This window comes from Ambystoma mexicanum, chromosome 5p (assembly GCF_040938575.1).
Source record: "Ambystoma mexicanum isolate Mex_15411 chromosome 5p, UKY_AmexF1_1, whole genome shotgun sequence".
In the NCBI taxonomy this organism is placed as follows: Eukaryota; Metazoa; Chordata; class Amphibia; order Caudata; family Ambystomatidae; genus Ambystoma; species Ambystoma mexicanum.
The window spans coordinates 237440655-237460209 of NC_090930.1; positions in this window are offsets into that span (position 1 = coordinate 237440655).

Genomic DNA, 19555 nt, shown 5'->3' on the forward strand with positions numbered 1-19555 from the left:
GGGTGTTAGTCTTAGCAGTGCACGGTGGTGGCGCGAGTTATTTTTCATAGCTTACCATAACTTGCGTCTTTCAGGGGTCTTTCGGCTGTACTGAAAACCATAACGTCCTTTAAACAAACTTTTTTTAATATCACACAAAAAATATACAAACATGGCATGCAAAAATCAACTTCTACATATGGCTTTACACAGAATGTTGCAAAGTAAGAATTTATGCTCGTTCACAGTGAAGGTCAGTCTCGGGCCCCGGAGAGGCTCACGAAGCGGACTATAAGGTTGTATTGTGTTTTGACCTTGACAGACAGAGATTGTGATGAAAGACTTCTCTTGAAGGAGTGTTGCTAAAATGTAAGAGAAGAAAAGGATGAAATTTACGTAACCACTTTTATATATTATGTCACTATGCGAAAGATCGTTGGCACACGCGGAGTTGTATTTTGGGACTGTACCACTCGTAGACAATGGAAATTGCAATTGTACTGTAAGTAACCCTTTAGATTATTTTATACCAAATATAATTAGAATAGCGTAGCATTAAAGACCGCTCAAGTTGAACTTGTTCGTTGAAAGTGGAATAATGTTTTCTACCGCGCACTATCACCGCCAAATTGATCCCCTGTTGTTTAGAGGGCTCTGAAAAAGGCAGACGACACAGGGTGGGTTAATTGAAATAATTTAACCGGTCTATAGGCGGTCAAGCGCTCTACTCGCTGTGCCACTTCACTGTAGCCTGTCAAATGACACAGCGAGTACAACGCTCGCTTTGACATCCGTGCGCAGCTTGCTAACGCAAGTTCGAATCCCGGCAAGTCCAAACTCAGTCTTTCATCCTTCCGTGGTCGATAAATGAGCACCACACACCGTGGTTAATAATAAGCACCGCTTAGATACCTCACGGTTCTTAGCATTATATGAATGGGAAAATATTATTATTTTATTATTAACATACTCCATTGCACTATCTTCGATAGCAAATAGTTTCACGCCCTAATAAATAAAATGATGATTTTTAATGAAGATCGGCTGGTGAGACTAATTTATGTTTTTTAAAACAGGTATGTGGCCCCATTTTGCCTATGTCACGATTTACAGACTCCAGCGGATGGGGTCTTCAACTGCCAGGTGCAGGTCCAAATATGCAGCTTCATGACCCTCACCATTTTATGGGACAATCGCCAAGGACCAATATGCCCTTACGCAGTACTAGCGGCTACAAACAACATACCAACCAATAGGCTGGTCTAATGGCTCGTTTTTGGAGCAACCTTCCGATTATCAGAGCGGCCATTTACTGCTTTTATCATAAACCAACAGCCTATCTACCGCAAAGGAACAACGCGTGGCTCCAAATAAACTTTTGCTGATCGACAGCAGAGACAATAGCAAATCGCTGAATATTCACTAAACATTTCATGTGAAATAAAGGTACTTTACCAAATGTGCAATCCTGCTGTTTACTTTTAAACCACAGTTTCATATTCCGAATTGTGGCGCACTGAGTTGTAAGCTGATCTAACACCCTCTGTACCGCAAAGGAACATTGCGTGCCTCAACATGAACTTTTGCGGATCGACAACAAAGACACATGCAAATTGCTGAATATTCTCTAAACATTTGATGTCAAATAAATGTACTTTACAAAATTTACAATCTTGCTGTTTGCTTTTAAATCACAGTTTCATATTCCGAATTGTGGCGCGCTGTATTGTGACATAATATGTGTTGTCTTCCGGGTTCTGTGTAAAGTCACTTAGGACTGGAGAGGAATGGGCGTGTTTGATGACGCACCCTATAACGTCATGGAGAGAGGCGGGGAATATGAATGCTTTGATAATATCAGGCTTAGAGGCGGTAGATATGATTTAGTGTTGCAAAAGCAAGTCAGCCAGGTCAATAGCGCCAGTCATAGGATTATCACATAATGTCGGCGCACACTAGCCGGATTTATAGTTTCTTTAGTGGACAAAAAGTCGGTTGACACCCATAGGAAATTGTACTCTTAGCGAACAAAAGGAGTGGCCTTAAAACACTTTCACCCTGACAACGAACAATACAAACAATGTTCTCAGAACACCCCCTTTTTGTGTAATTGCAACCATTTCGGGACACCGCGAGTGTTCTTAGAGCACATTCAACTAGACAGATTACAATATGGACAGCGTCCTGAGGACACCCCCAGTTTGTGTATTTACCAACAATTAAGTACACCGCGAGTGTTCATAGCTCATTTTTACCTTCCTTGCGAACTAAAATGACACATACTCTGTCCTCTAAACACCCCACCATTTAGTTTATATACAAAATGTCAGAACAGTCGTGTTCTCCGCGGACAAATCGAACGCAACAAAAACGTCTAGCACATAAAAAAACAAAACATTGAACCTATCTCATACTCCCGCACCCTCCCCAAACACTCTTAAACACCAACACAGGGCACTAAATACAATTTTTTATCCACGTTTCACCGTGCTGTACGCGGTCGACGGCGAATACAAGATGGCGGGTGCCACAGAAAATCTGACGCACCCCATGCCCCTCGCTGTCCAATCAGCGAACACGTCACATGTCCGCGGACATGACGCAAGGCCATGGGCCAATCGGGGTGCTGTCCACGGAGCGAACAGGGAAGTCCGTCTGCGAAGCGAACAAAGATATCACTAATTTTTTTGCCTTACATTTTGGTCATTTTTTAAAAAAACTACTCGGGGGATTTACACCAAATTTGCAAAAGCACACTTTCGGGACCAGGCCGCCGCTCCTGCCACAAATTTGGTGTAAATCCGTCCAGCGGTTCGGGCTGTAGCCGTACGAAAAAAAAAAGTTTTGGGACCTCCCCTATAACTTTTCCCCCCCTGGACGAATCCTCACCAAACTTTGCAAAAATAAATTAGAGTGGGCCATATACTTTTTTTGCAAAGTTTGGTGAGGATTCGTCCAGGGGGAGCGAAGTTATAAGCCGCCCAAAAAGTGCTCTTCCTATGGAAACAGCAACTTAACCATAAGTTGTAATATATATATATATATTCAGGGAAAAAACTTTGTTAAATGGACGTTATGGTAAAGTTGCGCTACTAAAAACCTATGAAATTCAGTGACAAAACTTTGTCAAAGGAACGTTATGGTTCCAAGTAAAACCGAAAAACCCTTGAAATTCGCCAGTTATGGTAAGCTAAGCAACCATAACTCGCGCCACCACCGTGCACTGCTAAGACTAACACCCAGGACATCAAAGATGACATCACAAATGTCATTGATGACATCACTGATGACATCACATGTGTATGTACTTTTCATGAAATATGTGTACAAGGGATTCTTATTATAATGTTGCGAAACAAGTGTCAAGGATCATTGCAATAAATATCATACCCTAATTAGTGCATTGAACGATGCATTGATATAAGTAGCATTCTATTATGGAGTTCTATCTAGTATACTAAGCTACTGATAAAGAAACATAACATGGTGTGCAGTGTACAAGATGAAGGTATAATATTCGTAATGTTAATATGTTGAATAATGAAATGATAATTGTTTTCTTAATAGATGTTTGTGTATTGTGAAATATGTAATACGTAGCTAATAAAACATTACTATAGACAAAACACAAAGACACAAGAACACATACCAATATGGGTATATACAGGGAAAGTGAAGTTAGCAAAAAAGCACAAGTAGTAGCAGAAACAATTCATAACTTAACTGATTATTTTCATGCAAATAAATGATTGCTCTGTTTCAAAGCTGCTATTCACCCTATGTATATGTATCACTTGATGTGATTGGGCCCACAGGGAAAGTACAGCCATAAAAAAAAAAAAACAGAACTATCAGAAAGTGCTCATAAGTCTATTGATTATCTTTATGCACAAAAAGGACTGCTGTCTTTCAAGCTTGTGTCTTCCCGTATGTATATGTTTCATATGATGTGACTGGACTCTAACAGAATTACTGTAAGAACCTACTTGAAGGATACATCTATAAATAAAATAAAATGTTTAGTTTCTGACTGTTACTGAAGTAAATCATGTGGTCTGGATATGTCAGCAAAAGAAAAAAGAATGAGCCAGACATGTGATGTCATCAGTGATGTCATCAATGACATTTGTGATGTCATCGTTGATGTCCTGGGTGTTAGTCTTAGCAGTGCACGGTGGTGACGCGAGTTATGGTTGCTTAGCTTACCATAACTGGCGAATTTCAAGGGTTTTTCGGTTTTACTTGGAACCATAACGTTCCTTTGACAAAGTTTTTTCACTGAATGTCATAGGTTTTTAGTAGCGCAACTTTACCATAAAGTCCCTTCAACAAAGTTTTTTCCCTGAATTTCATAGGTTTTTAGTAGCGCAACTTAACCATAACGTCCCTTTAACAAAGTTTTTTCATTGAATTTCATAGGTTTTTATTAGTGCAACTTAACCATAACGTCCCTGTAACATTTTTTTTTACTAAATTTTAAAGGTTTTTATTAGTACAACGTGACCATAACATCCTTTTCAATAGATGAAGACCACTAACATCTTATGTCCTCAAAGTGGGAATGCCGGGTGGTAAAAAAAACAAAAAGATTTTCCTTCCTGCGCCGGGACGCCTGCGGCGTCTCGGTGTAGGAAGGAAAATCTTTTACCAAGATGGCCACCATGGAAAGGGATGGCGGGGTGTATAAAGAACACAACGGCGCATGAGCGGGGTTGGGGGGGCACAGGGGAGACACATGGGCATGAGCGGGGGGTGAGAGGGAACAGGGTACAAACAGGGCATGAGCAGGGGGTGGGGGGGGAAGGAAGGAAACACAGGGCATGAGCGGTGGTGGGGGGAACACGAGAGAGACACGGGGCATGAGCAGCGGGTGGGGAGGAACATGAGGGAGACACGGGGTATGAGCAGGGGGTGGGGAGGAACACGAGGGAGACACAGGGCATGAGCGGGGGGTACAGGGCACATACGGGACATGAGCGGGGGTGGGGAGGAAAGGAGAGAGACAAGGGGCATGAGCAGGGGGTGGGGGAAACACGAGGGAGACACGGAGCATGAGCGGGGGGCGGGGGGTAACATGAGGGAAACACGGGGCATGAGCGGGGGTGGGGGGAACACGAGGGAGACACAGGGCATGAGCGGGGGGTGGGGGGCAACAGGAGACAGATACAGGGCATGAGCAGGGGGTGGGGGGCAACAGGAGACAGACACGGGGCATGGGTGGGAGCAAGAGGAGACAGACACGGGGCATGAGCGGGGGGTGGGGGGAAAGGAGACAGAAACGGGACATGAGCGGGTGGGGGGAACCGGAGAAAGACACGGGGCATGAGCGGGGGGGCAACAGGAGACAGACACGGGGCATGAGCGGGCGGTAGGGGGTACAGGAGACAGACATGGGGCATGAGCGGGGGGTGGGGGGCAACAGAGAGAGACACGGGGCATGAGCGGGGGCTGGGGGGAACAGGAGACAGACACGGGGCATGAATGAGCAGGGGGTGGGGGGAACAGGAGACAGACACGGGGCATGAGCGGGGGGTGGGGGCAACAACAGGAGACAGACACAGGGCAGGAGCGGGGGGTGGAGGGCAACAGGAGACAGACACGGGACATGAGCGGGGGGTGGGGGCAACAGGAGACAGACACAGGGCATGAGCGGGGGGTGAGGGGAAACAGGAGACAGACACGGGGCATGAGCGGGGGGTGGGCGGCAACAGGAGACAGACACAGGGCATGAGCAGGGGGTGGGGGGCAGCTGGAGACAGAAACGGGGCATGAGCGGGGGGTGGGGGCAACAGGAGAGACACGGGGCATGAGCGGGGGGTGAGGGGCAACATGAGACAGACACGGGGCATGAGCGGGGGGCGGGCGGGGGGCAACAGGAGACAGACACGGGGCATGAGCGGGGGGTGGGGGGCAGCAGGAGACAGACACGGGGCATGAGTGGGGGGTGGGGGCAACAGGAGAGACACGGGGCATGAGCGGGGGGTGAGGGGCAACAGGAGACAGACACAGGGCATGAGTGGGTGGTGGGGGGAACAGGAGACAGACACGGGGCATGAGCGAGGGGTGGGGGATCAGGAGACAGACATGGGGCATGAGCGGGGGGTGGGGAGAACAGACACGGGGCATGAGCGGGGGTGGGAGGAACAGGAAAAAGACATGGGGCATGAGCAGGGGGGTGGGGGCAACAAGAGAGAGACACGGGGCATGAGCGTGTGGGGGGAACAGGAGACAGACACGGGGCATGAGCGGGAGGGTGGGGGGCAACAGGAGATAGACACGGGGCATGAGCGGGGGGTGGGGGGGAACAGGACACAGACACGTGGCATGAGCGGGGTGTGGAGGGGAACAGGAGACAGACACGGGGCATGAGCGGGGGGTGGGGGAAGGGGAGAGACACGGGGCATGAGCGGGGGTGGGGGGAGGGAGAGAGACACACGGGGGGTGGGTGGGAGGGAGAGAGACACACGGGGCATGAGCGGTGGGCGGGAGGGAGAGAGACACACGGGGCATGAGCGGTGGGCGGGAGGGGGAGAGACACAAGGGGCAAGAGCGGGGGTGGGCAGGAGGGGGGAAGACACAAGGGGCAAGAGCGGGGGTGGGCGGGAGGGGGGACGACACAAGGGGCAAGAGCGGGGGTGGGCGGGAGGGGAGAAGACACGGGGCAAGAGCGGGGGTGGGCGGGAGGGGGCAAGAGCGGGGGTGGGTGGGAGGGGGCAAGAGACACATGGCCAAGAGTGGGGGTGGGCGGGAGGGGGCAAGAGACACGGGGCCAAGAGCGGGGGTGGGCGGGAGGGGGCAAGAGACACGGGGCCAAGAGCGGGGGTGGGCGGGACGGGGCAAGAGACACGGGGCCAAGAGCGGGGGTGGGCGGGAGGGGGCAAGAGACACGGTGCCAAGAGCGGGGGTGGGCGGGAGGGGGCAAGAGACACGGGGCCAAGAGCGGGGGTGGGCGGGAGGGGGCAAGAGACACAGGGCCAAGAGCGGTGGTGGGCGGGAGGGGGCAAGAGACACAGGGCCAAGAGCGGGGTGGGCGGGAGGGGGCCAAGAGCAGGGGTGGGCGGGAGGGGGCAAGAGACATGGGGCCAAGAGTGGGGGTGGGCGGGAGGGGGCAAGAGACACAGGGCCAAGAGCGGGTGTGGGCGGGAGGGGGCAAGAGACACGGGGCCAAGAGCGGGGTTGGGCGGGAGGGGAAAAGTCCTACGGGCCAAGAGCGGGGTGGGCGGGAGGGGGAAAGACACACGGGCCAAGAGCGGGGGTGGGCGGGAGGGGGAAAGACACACGGGGCAAAAGCAGGGGTGGGTGGGAGGGGGAAAGACACACGGGGCAAGAGCGGGGGTGGGCAGGAGGGAGACAGACACATGGGGCAAGAGCGGGGGTGGGCGGGAGGGAGACAGACACACGGGGCAAGAGCGGGGGTGGGAGGGAGACAGACACACGGGGCAAGAGCGGGGGTGGGAGGGAGGGAGACAGAAACACGGGGCAAGAGCGGGGGTGGGCGGGAGGGAGACAGACACACGGGGCAAGAGCGGGGGTGGGCGGGAGGGAGACAGACACACGGGGCAAGAGCAGGGGTGGGCAGGAGGGGGACAGACACACGGGGCAAGAGCGGAGGTGGGCGGGAGGGAGACAGACACACGGGCAAGAGCGGGGGTGGGCGGGAGGGAGACAGACACACGGGGCAAGAGCGGGGGTGGGGGATACAGGAGACAGACACGGGGCATGAGCTGGGGGTGGGGGGCAACAGGAGAGCGACACGGGGCATGAGCGGGGGGTGGGGGCAACAGGAGACAGACACGGGGCATGAGCAAGGGGGAACAACAGAGACAGACACGGGGCATGAGCAGGGGGTGGGGGGCAACAGGAGACAGACACAGGGCATGAGCGGGGGGCAACAGGAGACAGACACGGGGCATGAGCGGGGGGTGGGGGGCAACAGGAGACAGACACGGGGCATGAGCCGGGGGTGGGGGTCAACAGGAGACAGACACGGGGCATGAGTGGGTGGTGGGGAGAACAGGAGACAGACACGGGGCATGAGCAGGGGTGTGGGGGGCAACAGGAGACAGACACGGGCATGAGCGCGGAGTGGGGGGGTACAGGAGACAGACACGGGGCATGGGTGGGAGCAAGAGGAGACAGACATGGGGCATGAGCGGTGGGTGGGGGGAACAGGAGACAGACACGGGGCATGAGCGGGGGGTGGGGGTACAGAAGACAGACACGGGGCATGAGCGGGGTAGTGGGGGCAGGGCAACAGGAGAGAGACATGGGGCATGAGCGGAGGGTGGGAGGGGTTACAGGAGACAGACACGGGGCATGAGCAGGGAGTGGGGGGCAACAGAAGAAAGACACGGGGCATGAGCGGGGGTTGGGGGGCAACAGGAGACAGACACGGGGCGTGAGCGGGGGGTGGGGGGCAACAGGAGACAGACACAGGGCATGAGCAGGGGGTGGGGGGCAACAGGAGACAGACACGGGGCATGAGCGGGGGGTGGGGGGAACAGGAGACAGACACGGATAATGAGCGGGGGGTGGGGAGAACAGGAGACAGACACGGGGCATGAGCGGGGGGTGGGGGGTAACAGGAGACAGACACAGGCATGAGCGCGGAGTGGGGGGGTACAGGAGACAGACTATTTTATACCAAATATAATTAGAATAGCGTAGCATTAAAGACCGCTCAAGTTGAATGGGCATGGGTGGGAGCAAGAGGAGACAGACATGGGGCATGAGCGGGGAGTGGGGGGAACAGGAGACAGACACGGGGCATGAGCAGGGGGTGGGGGGTACAGAAGACAGACACGGGGCATGAGCGGGGTAGTGGGGGGCAACAGGAGAGAGACATGGGGCATGAGCGGGGGGTGGGAGGGGGTACAGGAGACAGACACGGGGCATGAGCAAGGGGTGGGGGGCAACAGAAGAGAGACACGGGGCATGAGCGGGGGGGTGGGGGGTACAGGAGACAGACACGGGGCATGAGCGGGGGGTGAGGGCAACAGGAGAGAGACACGGGACATGAGCGGGTGGGGGGAACAGGAGACAGACACGGGGCATGAGCAGGGGGGGCAACAGGAGACAGACATGTGGCATGAGCGGGGAGGTGGGGGGGTACAGGAGACAGACACGGGGCATGAGCGGGGGGTGGGGGCGGTACAGGAGACAGGCACGGGGCATGAGCGGGGGGTGGGGGTGTACAGGAGACAGACACAAGCATGAGCGGGGGGTACAGGAGACAGACACGGGGCATGAGCAGGGGGTGGGGGGCAACAGGAGAGAGACACAGGGCATGAGCAGGGGGTGGGGGGAACAAAAGAGACAGACACGGGGCATGAGCGGGGGATGGGGGCAACAGGAGAGAGACACGGGACAGGAGCGGGGGGGTGGGGGGCAACAGGAGACAGACACGGGGCATGAGCGGGGGGTGGGGAGAACAGGAGACGGACACGGGGCATGAGAGGGGGTGGGGGGCAACAGGAGACAGACACGGGGCATGAGCGGGCGGTGGGGGGTACAGGAGACAGACACGGGGCATGAGCGGGGGGCAACAGGAGAGAGACACGGGGCATGAGCGGGGGGTGGGGGGAACAACAGAGAGACACGGGGCAGGAGCGGAGGGTGGAGGGCAACAGGAGACAGACACGGGGCATGAGCGGGCGGTGGGGGGTACAGGAGACAGACACGGGGCATGAGCAGGGGGTGTGGGGAACAGGAGACAGACACCGGGCCTTAAGCGGGGGGTGGGGGGAACAACAGAGAGAATCGGGGCAGGAGCGGGGGGTGGGGGGCAACAGGAGACAGACACGGGGCAGGAGCGGGGGGTGGGGGGAACAACAGAGAGACACGGGGCAGGAGCAGGGGGTTGAGGGCCACAGGAGACAGACACGGGGCATGAGCAGGGGTGGGCGGGAGGGGTAAAGAGACATGGGGCAAGAGCGGGGGGTGGGCGGGAGGGGGAAAGACACACGGGGCAAGAGCGGGGGTGGGCGGGAGGGGGAAAGACACACGGGGCAAGAGCGGGGGTGGGCTTGGAGGGAGAAGACACACGGGGCAAGAGCGGGGGTGTGCGGGAGGGGGAAGACACACGGGGCAAGAGCGGGGGTGGGCGGGAGGGGGAAAGACACACAGGGCAAGAGCTGGGGTGGGCGGGAGATTGAAAGACACACGGGGCAAGAGCGGGGGCGGGCGGGATGGGGAAAGACACACAGGGCAAGTGCGGAGGTGGGCGGGAGGGGGAAAGACACACGGGGCAAGAGCGGGGGTGGGCCGGAGGGGGAAAGACACACGAGGGAAGAGCGGGGGTGAGTGGGAGGGGGAAAGACACACGGGGCAAGAGCGGGAAAGACACACGGGGCAAAAGCGGGAAAGACACACAGGGCAAGAGCAGGAAAGACAAACGGGGCAAGAGCGGGAAAGACACACGGGGCAAGAGCGGGGGTGGGCGGGAGGGGGAAAGACACACGGGGCAAGAGCGAGGGTGGGCGGGAGGGGGAAAGACACACGGGGCAAGAGCGGGGGTTGGGGAGGGAGACAGACACACGGGGCAAGAGCGGGGGTGGGGGGAGGGAGACAGACAAACGAGGCATGAGCTGGCGGTGGGCGGGAGGGGGAGAGACACACGAGGCATGAGCGGGGGGTGGGCGGGAGGGGGAGAGACACACGGGGCATGAGCTGGGGGTGGGCGGGAGGGGGAGAGACACACGGACCTGAGCGGGGGGTGGGCGGCGTTTGGTGAGAGACATACGGACATGAGCAGGGGTGGGCGGCGGGTGGGGAGAGACATAAGGACATGAGCGGGCGGCGGGTGGGGAGAGACAACACGGACATGAGCGGGCAGCGGGTGGGTAGAGACAACACGGACATGAGCAGGGGTGGGCGGCGGTTGGGGAGAGACAACACGGACATGAGCGGGGGTGGGCGGCGGGTGGGGAGAGACAACACGGACATGAGCGGGCGGCGGGTGAGGAGAGACAACACGGACAAGAGCGGGCGGTGGGTGGGGAGAGACAACCCGGACATGAGTGGGCGGCGGGTGGGGAGAGACAACACGGACATGAGCGGGCAGCGGGTGGGGAGAGACAACACGGACATGAGCGGGGCATGAGCGGGGGTGGGCGTAAGGGAGAAAGACACACGGGGCAAGAGGTGGGAGGAACAGGAGACAGACACGGGCATGAGCGGGGGTGGGGGACTTACTGTGCAGGCGGGATACAAAGCGTCTCATGCGAGGAACAAAGATGGCGGGCGTCTCTGAAGCCAGACGCACTGCACGCTTCCACGCATCCAATGAGAGAGCACGTCAGATGTCTGCGGACATCACGCAAGCTGCTGGCCCAATCACCGTCCTGTCCGCGGAGCGAACAGGGAAGTGTGTCCGCGAAGCGAACACAGATATCACTAATTTTGTTCACTTACATTTTTGTCATTTTTTTAAAAACTACTGGACGGATTTACACCAAATAAAGCAAAGCACGCTTTCGGGACCAAGCTGCCGCTCCTGCCGCTAATTTGGTGTAAATCCAACCAGGGGTTTGGGCTGTAGGCATGAGCAAAGTTTTTTCCCATTATGTCTATAGGAAAAAAAAAAGTTTTGGGACCCCCCTATAGCTTTGCCCCCCCCTGGACAAATCCTCACCAAACTTTGCAAAAAAATTCAGAGTGACCCATCTACTTTTTTTGCAAAGTTTGGTGAGGATCCGTCCAGGGAGACCAAAGTTATAAGCCACCCTTGTGTAAATTTGTCAGCAATGTTATGGCCTCTGACAAGATAGCATTCTCATCATCATGAGAAGGTATGACCGTGCAACATGATTCTCCAATATTGGTGCAAACTGCTCCATCCTTTGCTGTGATTATATCAAGGACATATATGTTTTGGAAGGTCATCTGTTTTATGGCCCTCAGTTCTTCCCTGATAGCATTGAATCCCTTTATGGTGGGGTTGATTGTCTGCAGGAGGTCCCAGCTAGTGATCTGTAACCACTTTTGTCATTGTCATGATCCCTGGCATAAATATAGTTGTGAAGTGTGAAGCAGTTTTGCTAAATAGCCTATGCTCATAAGCAATAGCATCAAAGGCTTACATCGATTTAGCAGAGAAATAATTATCCCTCCTTGTTCGGTTGAGGAATTCAAGTGATCTTCTCTTCAAATGGGCATCCGCCTTTGGAAACTCTCCAATGTTCAGGTCACTTTGAGAAATCACTAACATTGGAACATGAATAAGCACTATAGAACATTATAGAACACATCCCTCCCCAGTCTTTGGGCAGCTTCATTTAGGCTCAATCCGACTAGTGGTCCATCAAAACTACTGTCTCATCCTTCATGCCAGGTACATCAAAAATTCAGCCACAATGGTGATTTCCTCCAACTTTCCTTGTGCATTATTTCTGAAACATATAGATGCACTTGCTAGAAGTATTATCTGCAATGGTCCTCCGTTATCGTTGACCCATGTCAACAACTTCACAATCTTTGACCAGTGATTCTTGCATTTGTTCTATGTAGTATCTATAACTGGTTCATAATACCCAGTAAATGCTGCTGCTTTACACACAATCAGGCCATCAGCCCATCCTTCTGGAGTCAGCACTTTTCCTTTGATGTGTAACTGACCTCTTTCCCAGCATCTCCGTATATTTCTTCTTTTTTCTTGCCTTGACAATCTGGCATCTTGTTTTCTTCCATTCAGTTTCCATTTCCACTCTTTCCATGCTCAGGATTTCTGATCACTAGATTCCTTGTTTCTGGCTTTCCAAATCTTGCACATAATTATCTCCTCTTTGAGATTTCTTTCCAGTTACCCATATGAGGGATGCTTCTCTGCCTTGGAACTGTTCACTTGTCTGACAGTGTGCGAGACGTGTTAGGCAATGAGCTCTTTGCACTGGTACGTCTCTAGCTATGAATATCTTAGAGGTTCCCATGGCATAAGGTATGAGTTCACAGACATAGCAGCTAACCTTAGACGTTCTCTCACCTTTTCCATGTGCTGATACCACATGTTATTACCCAAGTGTGCTGTACTAGATATGTGTTTATCCCATTATTGTCTTCCTCTGTATTTCTCCTGTGTCTCTTTAACAAAATGTGTGCAGCCCATGAAAAGAACTCTAAAGAAGATCTATGCTGGGGAGACAACACACAATGCCTTGGTTGATTGGTAATGGGCACATTTACAAGAGTTCCTGGGGTGGGGAGAATCAAAGGGACTTCTGTATTTTTTGTTTCAAAAGTATAAAAAAGGTTAATCATAAGAAACAGTAAGACACAAAGCATAACTGTGCATATGTATATCACAAACCAACAGAATAATCCCCATCACGCATGCCACTCTGGAACTTCTTGAGCTTGCTCATTCTCCGAAATCATGTTATCTTCAAGATATCACATGTTTGCTGCAATTTAAAGAAGGAAAACACTATACTCAGGTAACTGTAATAGATTTGGTAGCTGCATAATTCCTATGCTATTGCTATGAGCAGCCTTCTAATTGCAGGGCAATTCTTAGGATCCTGTAAAAAAGTGTGGATGTCCACATCTCTTCTAAAAAGGGTCGGATAAGCTTGAAGTATAAACACAAAAATAGCAAGCATGATATGATGCACATCACTTTCTGGGAGAACCATAAAATCAGTCAAACAAATATTAAGTAAGAAACAAATCGGGGTACTGTTCATGTTTCCAGTTCTTAACCAAGTGTTGTCGTTTAGGTATAATCATGAAATATCAGCATTTCTCTAAAGTACATTTTCAAAAGATCCCTGTGGCTCAAGCAAAAGATTTGCACACCTGCTATAATATCTATAATAAGTGTTCTAGGGGAGCCACAGTCCAAATGCAAATCTGCATTTATTAGTCAGTTTGTAGCCGTATCGTCTTTCTTCTTTATCATCAATCGAGTCTGCACACGCTGAAATTCTTCTTCTTGTCTTGCTTCTGGATCGGTTGCTGGAGGTGCTGCAGCCTCGCCAGTTTAGAGCTTGACATTGTTCAGGTGGATCCACGCTCGTCTGCCTTGGACCTTTACTGCTGAGGGAGTAATGTTCTCTACTATATACGGACCATCAAACCGTGTCTCGTGCCACTTCCTAGTGAAGTTTTTGATCAACCCGGTCTCACCAGAAAAGAGTCTTGGTGCTAATAAAAGTTCTGAAGACCTGGTAGCTGAATGGTTTTCATCTGTGTGCTGAGACCGACCTCCATGGCGCTTGAGCTGATCTGAAATGAGCGAGATACTAGCGGTCATACATGTCAAATAATCACGTAATTCATTTCCTAACATTTTTGATGTACTCTGGGCATCACCTCTACTCCTCAATGGAGGAGTTAAAGGCGTTCTCATCTCCTTCCTGTCACTATTTCGTGGGGTGCGAGGTGATGGTCCGAACCAGGCGGATTCCCTAGGGCATATAAAGCTAAGGGCAGGCAGTATAGCATCCCTGTTTCAGTGTCAACTTGAGCTTGGCAATCCTTTCTTTAAGGAGGCCATTCAGTCTCTCACATAGTCTGTCCACGTGCGGGTGATAAGCAGAAGAAAACTTGTGCTTGATACCCAATAATAATCCCATTTGTTCAAATACTTCATTAACAAAATGTGGCCCATTATCAGATTTTAGTAATTCACACACTTCTCCATCTTGGAAAGACTTCATGTACAAAATAAACGTTGCTGTGCAAGTGGTGTCAGGGTGTGTACATGGACCTGCTTCAATCCACCTAGAGAAGGCACACGCCACCACTACATATTTATAGCATATCAGCATAGTCAATATGCAAATGCAGAAAAGGACCATTCGGTAGAGGAATTACTCCTCTAATCGTTCACAGTATGTGCCCATTAGTAAACTTTTGACATACATTGCAGTTTACTATATAAAATGCAACGTGTTCTATCAGGAGGCAGCAAGATTTCCCTAGTTATATGCACAGTGTAGTGTAGCTGTTCAAGCACTACCCTTAACAAGGCGACTGGCATAACTGGCTTTTCAGTGCTGTCCTCCCACCATAATGCCTCATTGGGGCATAAATAACATCCCCTTCACTTCCACAATTCCTGCTCTTCGTGTGGTGCACTTCCTTGAATCGCCATTAATTGCATTCTCCGTAAATGATTAAATCATTCTTCCACTACCATAATCGTGACTACTTTTTCCTTAACATCTGGGGTATCAAAACTTGAAATGTCTTGTGAATACGCAACCGTTTCGGCTTCTGTGTCTAAGGCCGCGTTCCCTCAAGAAATAAAGTCAGTTCACTTAGTTTGTGCTGCATATTTAACTATTGCTATGGCTACTGGGAGTTGTAGTGCCTTAATAAGGTCATCGGCTTGGAGGTAACCCCTCTTTACAAATGTGCTAGCACTGCGGGTACGGTTGACGTCACATACGGTACGGTTGTAGTCACTGTAGTCACTGTACACCATCACTTCCTGCCCTTCATGATTTTTGAGCACGACAATGAGCGCTACCAATTCTGCCGCTTGTGCTGAACGTGAGACGGTAATCTTGCTCTTGCTACAACTTCAAACTCACCATTTGCTCTATGCCTCACTACAGCTGTGCCAGAATGCTTTTCTCCACTCTTTTCTACAATTGGTTGGCACGCATGTACCCTTTGGAACATTCGGCTCACTATCAGCATGTAAGCTGGTACCCTAGTTGCCAGTGGGTGGACTTGACCGTGTTGCCTCACCCAATCAGCCAAACATCTCTCATCACTCATGCCTACCGCCATTCAGATTGTCTTTGAACTTGTACTTGCAAAGTATCACTGCTCCTGAGAACAAAAGGGAGTTTAGGCACACTCTTATCGTAGTTCAGGTTTGTACGCCCAACTCTTATTTCCATCCTTGACTCACATGACAGGAGACAGTATTTTGGCCTGTTTTGCAGCATTTAATTGTCTTTGATTAATAAAGTTGGCACTCATGATGTTCTTTCTTACACCTTAGCAAGGGCTGATTCAACTTCTCATGTTCACTGTTCTTCAAGGATAGATAACCGATTCTTGGCCACTTCATTTGTTGACGCCAGGCCAGACAACTATTTCAGGCCTTTCCTCGATCTTCAGCTGTTTTCTTGCAGTGACACAGCTTTCCGATCCTTCTTTCTTCACGGTCTCGAGCTTACTAAATATGTGACACCGATGTCCAGATTCTATAAAATGGTGGCACCGCTTGAAGTCTATTCACTACCTATAGCCAGTTGTTATGATTATGTAGTCGATTTGCGTTGCTGCATCTGTACAGTTATAAAATGGCTTGTAAATTTTGAAGTGATGTTCACACGTGCAATCTTCATTCAGTATATGAAGGTCTATGCATCTTCTTCTTCGACCATTCTTCTCAGTGTGTCATGCTAATTTATTATGATGTCATCAGCCGCTTTTTCTCGCATTTTTATATTCCTTCAGGGATCTCTGTCATCCCTGAGGGGGTACATCATATAGGGTCTTCAAAATGGATACCTTTTCTTGAAAACACTCTGTGGAATTGGCACAATCACTGGTGTTGTGCATGTCGCGATGTCCAGTTTGCAACATATAGGCAGGATGGGGCGGGACTTCCTGCAGAGGCATTCAGCTGCTACTCTACTCTACCCTCTCTGGTTGAGTCATCGACTATTCCTTCACCAGTCTCCACATCTTGGGACTTTCTCTTGAAGAAGTGTTTCTTTGCAGTCCAGATTTTTACTACTCCCTTCAGGGATTCTACTGACTTTATATGTTCATCAACACTCCTGGTCATGTAGCCGCACTGTCCATTGCAGTAGCTCCATCGTCCCACATACCTCTTGTGATTCCTTGGACGAGGAACTTAATTCCCTCATGTGCAACAATGCTGGCCTCTATATATTTTCTGATTTCTTCATCTGTCAATTCCTTTGAGCCAAATCCTGATTCAACATCAATCATGATCTTCATTCCTACTGCTTTCTTTGCTGTCTTCTTGCACTGTGCGATAATTATCCTGATCACACAGAATCCAAACATTATGATCACCAATACTGCTCCCAGAAGCTTGAAGATGTTCACCATCCATTGTGGAACCCATGAGAAGAGAAATGCGAACCAGCTGCCATCTGCAATATCTTCTGTCTCATCTTTCATCTTGTTGTGTAAATTTGTCAGCAATGTTATGGCCTCTGACAAGATAGCATTCTCATCATCATGAGAAGGTATGACCGTGCAACATGATTCTCCAATATTGGTGCAAACTGCTCCATCCTTTGCTGTGATCATATCAAGGACATATATGTTTTGGAAGGTCATCTGTTTTATGGCCCTCAGTTCTTCTCTGATAACATTGAATCCCTTTATGGTGGGGTTGATTGTCTGCAGGAGGTCCCAGCTAGTGATCTGTAACCACTTTTGTCATTGTCTTGATCCCTGGCATAAAGATAGTTGTGAAGTGTGAAGCAGTTTTGCTAAATAGCCTATGCTCATAAGGAATAGCATCAAAGGCTTACATCGATTTAGCAGAGAAATAATTATCCCTCCTTGTTCGGTTGAGGAATTCAAGTGATCTTCTCTTCAAATGGGCAGCCGCCTTTGGAAACTCTCCAATGTTCAGGTCACTTTGAGAAATCACTAACGCTGGAACATGAATAAGCACTATAGAACACATCCCTCCCCAGTCTTTGGGCAGCTTCATGTAGGCTCAATCCGACTAGTGGTCCATCAAAACTACTGTCTCATCCTTCATGCCAGGTACATCAAAAATTCAGCCACAATGGTGATTTCCTCCAACTTTCCTTGTGCATTATTTCTGAAACATATGGATGCACTTTCTAGAAGTATTATCTGCAATGGTCCTCCGTTATCATTGACCCATGTCAACAACTTCACAATCTTTGACCAGTGATTCTTGCATTTGTTCTATGTAGTATCTATAACTGGTTCATAATACCCAGTAAATGCTGCTGCTTTACACACAATCAGGCCATCATCCCATTCTTCTGGAGTCAGCACTTTTCCTTTGATGTGTAACTGACCTCTTTCCCAGCATCTCCGTGTATTTCTTCTTTTTTCTTGCTTTGACAATCTGGCATCTTGTTTTCTTCCATTCAGTTTCCATTTCCACTCTTTCCAGGCTCAGGATTTCTGATCACTAGATTCCTTGTTTCTGGCTTTCCAAATCTTGCACATAATTATCTTCTCTTTGAGATTTCTTTCCAGTTACCCATATGAGGGATGCTGTTCTGCCTTGGAACTGTTCACTTGTCTGACAGTGTGCGAGATGTGTTAGGCAATGAGCTCTTTGCACTGGTATGTCTCTAGCTATGAATATCTTAGAGGTTCCCATGGCATAGGGTATGAGTTCACAGACATAGCAGCTAACCTTAGACGTTCTCTCACCTTTTCCATGTGCTGATACCACATGTTATTACCCAAGTGTGTTGTACTAGATATGTGTTTATCCCATTATTGTCTTCCTCTGTATTTCTCCTGTGTCTCTTTAACAAAATGTCTGCAGCCCATGAAAAGAACTCTAAAGAAGCTTTATGCTGGGGAGACAACACACAATGCCTTGGTTGATTGGTAATGGGCACATTTACAAGAGTTCCTGGGGTGGGGAGAATCAAAGGGACTTCTGCCTTTTTTGTATCAAACGTATAAAAAAGGTTAATCATAAGAAACAGTAAGACACAAAGCATAACTGTGCATATGTATATCACAAACCAACAGAATAATCCCCATCACGTATGTCACTCTGGAACCTCTTGAGCTTGCTCATTCTCCGAAATCATGTTATCTTCAAGATATCACATGTTTGCTGCAATTTAAAGAAGGAAAACACTATACTCAGGTAACTGTAATAGATTTGGTAGCTGCATAATTCCTATGCTATTGCTATGAGCAGCCTTCTAATTGCAGGGCAATTCTTAGGATCCTGTAAAAAAGTGTGGATGTCCACATCTCTTCTAACAAGGGTCGGATAAGCTTGAAGAATAAACACAAAAATAGCAAGCATGATATGATGCACATCACTTTCTGGGAGAACCATAAAATCAGTCAAACAAATATTAAGTAAGAAACAAATCGGGTTACTGTTCATGTTTCCAATTCTTAACCAGGTGTTGTCGTTTAGGTATAATCATGAAATATCAGCATTTCTCTAAAGTACATTTTCAAAAGATCCCTGTGGCTCAAGCAAAGGATTTGCACACCTGCTATAATATCTATAAGAAGTGTTCTAGGGAAGCCACAGTCCAAATGCAAATCTGCATTTATTAGTCAGTTTGTAGCCGTATCGTCCTTCTTCTTTATCATCAATCGAGTCTGCACACGCTGAAATTCTTCTTCTTGTCTTGCTTCTGGATCGATGGCTGGAGGTGCTGCGGCCTCGCCGGTTTAGAGCTTGACATTGTTCAGGTGGATCCACGCTCGTCTGCCTTGGACATTTACTGCTGAGGGAGTAATGTTATCTACTATATATGGACCATCAAACCTTGTCTCGTGCCACTTCCTAGTGAAGTTTTTGATCAACCCGGTCTCACCAGAAAAGAGTCTTGGTGCTAATAAAAGTTCTGAAGATCTGGTAGCTGAATGGTTTTCATCTGTGTGCTGAGACCGA